This window comes from Arachis hypogaea, chromosome 13 (assembly GCF_003086295.3).
Source record: "Arachis hypogaea cultivar Tifrunner chromosome 13, arahy.Tifrunner.gnm2.J5K5, whole genome shotgun sequence".
Classification (NCBI taxonomy): domain Eukaryota; kingdom Viridiplantae; phylum Streptophyta; class Magnoliopsida; order Fabales; family Fabaceae; genus Arachis; species Arachis hypogaea.
Genome location: NC_092048.1, coordinates 97,987,913 through 97,991,593, shown reverse-complemented (window position 1 = coordinate 97,991,593; position 3,681 = coordinate 97,987,913). Strand labels below are relative to the sequence as shown.

Here is a 3,681-nt window from a genome sequence, read left to right as displayed (position 1 = left end):
TGTTAAACCTATTTCTTCCACCATTATTAAAGCCTTGTTGAGGCTTTTGATCCTTACATGAGAGATTTGGGTGATTTCTCCATGAGGGATTATAGGTGTTTCCATATGGTTCACCCATGTAATTCACCTCTGCTATTGCAGAGTTTTCAGGATCATAGGCCTCTTCTTCAGAAGGCGCCTCATGAGTACTGTTGGATGTAGCTTGCATTCCATTCAGACTCTGAGAAATCATATTGATTTGTTGAGTCAGTATTTTGTTCTGAGCCAATATGGCATTCAGAGTATCAATTTCAAGAACTCCCTTCCTTGTAGGCGTCCCATTATTCACAGGATTCCTTTCAGAAGTATACATGAACTGGTTATTAGCAACCATGTCAATAAGTTCTTGAGCTTCTGCAGGCATTTTCTTTAGGTGAATGGATCCACCTGCAGAAGTATCCAATGACATCTTTGATAGCTCAGATAAACCATCATAGAATATATCCAGGATGGTCCATTCTGAAAGCATGTCAGAAGGACACTCTTTGGTCAGTTGCTTGTATCTCTCCCAAGCTTCATAGAGGGATTCACCTTCTTTCTGTCTGAAGGTTTAAACATCCACTTTAAGCTTACTAAGCTTTTGAGGAGGAAAGAACTTGGCTAAGAAAGCCGTGACCAGCTTATCCCAAGAGTTCAGGCTATCTTTGGGTTGAGAGTCCAACCACACTCTAGCTCTGTCTCTTACAGCAAAAGGGAAAAGCATGAGCCTGTAGACTTCAGGATCTACTCCATTAGTCTTAACAGTATCACAGATCTGCAAAAATTCAATTAAGAACTGAAAAGGATCTTCAGATGGAAGTTCATGAAACTTGCAGTTCTGCTGCATCAGAGAAACTAATTGAGGTTTCAGCTCAAAGTTGTTTGCTCCAATGGTGGGGATGGAGATGCTTCTTCCATGTAAATTGGAATTAGGTGCAGTAAAGTCACCAAGCATCCTCCTTGCATTATTATTATTTTCAGCTGCCATCTCCTCTTCTTCTTCGAAAATTTCTGAAAGGTGCTTGCTGGATTGTTGTAATTTAGCTTCTCTTAGTTTCCTCTTCAGAGTCCTTTCAGGTTCTGGATCTGCTTCAACAAGAATATTCTTGTCCTTGATCCTGCTCATATGAAAAAGAGGGAACAGAAAAATAATAATAGGGATCCTTTTTACCACAGTATAGAGGTCCCTGTGTGAGTAGAAGAAAAGAAGAAGAAAAGAATGTAATGTAAAGAAAGAAACACAAGGGTGAGAAGAGCAGAGATGTGAGATGAAGAGAAGTGTTAGTAGATGAATAAATACATAGAAGAAGATGAGAGAGAAGGATTTTCGAAAGTTATTTTTGAAAAATGGTTAGTGATTTTCGAAAATTAATAGAAGAATTAAATTAAAATTGAATTTTGAAACAATTGGTTAATTAAAAAGAATTTTTGAAAAAGAGGGAGATATTTTCGAAAATTAGAGAGAGAGAGTTAGTTAGGTAGTTTTGAAAAAGATAAGAAACAAACAAAAAGTTAGTTAGTTAGTTGAAACAAATTTGAAAATCAATTTTGAAAAGATAAGAAGATAAGAAGTTAGAAAAGATATTTTAAAATCAAATTTTTGCAAAAGATAAGATAAAAAGATATTTTTGAAAAGATATGATTGAAATTAATTTTGAAAAAGATTTGATTTTTAAAATCACAATTAATGACTTGATTCACAAGAAATCACAAGATATGATTCTAGAACTTAAAGTTGGAATCTTTCTTAACAAGCAAGTAACAAGCTTGAAATTTTTGAATCAAAACATTAATTGATGATGTTATTTTCGAAAATTATGTGATAAAGATAAGAAAAAGATTTTTTGAAAAATATTTTTAAAATTTTCAAAAATAACTAAGAAAAATGAAAAAGATTTGATTTTTGAAAAAGATAAGATTTTTAAATTGAAAATTTGATTTGACTCATAAAAACAACTAGATTTTAAAAATTTTTGAAAAAGTCAAATCTGATTTTCGAAATTTATGAGTGAAAAAGGGGGAGATATATATTTTTTTTTATTTTTGAATTTTTAATGATGAGAGAGAAAAACAATGAAAATGCTCAATGCATGGAAATTTTAGATCAAAACATGTGATGAATGTAAGAACACTATGAATGTCAAGATGAACACCAAGAACACTTTGAATGTCAAGATGAACATCAAGAACTTATTTTTGAAAAATTTTTGATGCAAAGAAAACATGCAAGACACCAAACTTAGAAATCTTTCATGTTCAGACACTATGAATGCAAAAATGCACATGTAAAACAAGAAAAGACACAAAACAAGAAAACATCAAGATCAAATAAGAAGACTTACCAAGAACAACTTGAAAATCATGAAGAACACTATGAATGCATGAAATTTCGAAAAAAATGCAAGATGAGCATGCAATTGACACCAAACTTAAAATCTGACTCAAGACTCAAATAAGAAACATAAAATATTTTTGGTTTTTATGATTTTATGATTTTTTTTTTGGATTTTTCGAAAATTATTTGAAAAAGAAAAATAAGGATTCCAAAATTTTTAATATGAATTCCAGGAATCTTGCACTCTTAGTCTAAAGCTCCAATCTGAGGGTTAGACATGGCTTAATAGCCAGTCAAACTTTAGCATGTAAATCTTTTGGATCTGGAACAGCAGCAGGTGGATTAGTAACAACTAGCTTGCTCTTGATAATGTTGGGTTGGAAGCCCCAGTCTAAATGAATTTAGACATGGCTTTACAGCCAGTCAGGCTTCAACATGCTTCATGAAACACTAGAATTCATTCTTAAAAATTCTGAAGAACATAATAAAAATTTTTGAAGAAAATTTTTTTTTTCTTTTCGAAAACAGAAGAGAAATTTTTGAAAGATTTTTGAAAAATTTTTGAAAATAAAACAAAAAGAAAATTACCTAATCTGAGCAACAAGATGAACCGTCAGTTGTCCAAACTCGAACAATCCCCCGCAACGGTGCCAAAAACTTGGTGCACGAAATTGTGATCTTAGGCAATGGCGCCAAAAACTCTGTACGCACGTCTTAATAAATTGTTTTTCATTCACAACTTCGATACAACTAACCAGCAAGTGCACTGGGTCGTCCAAGTAATAAAACCTTACGTGAGTAAGGGTCGATCCCACGGAGATTGTTGGTATGAAGCAAGCTATGGTCACCTTGTAAATCTCAGTCAGGCGGATATAAAATAGTTATGGAGTTTTCGAAAATAAATAATAAATAGACAGAAAATAAAGATAGAAATACTTATGTATATCATTGGTGAGAATTTCAGATAAAGGTATAGAGATGCTTTCGTCCCTCTGAACTTCTTCTTTCCTGCTGTCTTCATCCAATCAGTCCTAATCCTTTCCATGGCTGGCTTTATGTAAGGACATTACCATTGTCAATGGCTACTTTTCATCCTCTCTGTGAAAATGGTCCGATGGGCTGTCACTGCATGGCTAATCATCTGGAGGCATCACCGTGGTCAATGGCTGCATCCCATCCTCTTGTGAAAATGGTCCAAATGCTCTGTCACGGCACGGCTAATCATCTGAGGTTCTCGATCATACTGGAATAGGATTCACCCTCCTTTTGCGTCTGTCACTATGCCCAGCACTCGCGAGTTGGAAGTTTGTCACAGTCATTCAATCCCA

The 3,681-nt window shown here is 34.0% G+C and overlaps 1 non-coding gene across 1 annotated transcript; it reads left to right on the top strand.

The window, feature by feature from the left end:
* Positions 1 to 502: 502 nt before the first annotated feature.
* Positions 503 to 610, top strand: LOC112738564 (small nucleolar RNA R71). Its single transcript, XR_003169518.1, has one exon. It is a non-coding gene; the product is annotated as a small nucleolar RNA R71 (small nucleolar RNA).
* Positions 611 to 3,681: the final 3,071 nt, after the last annotated feature.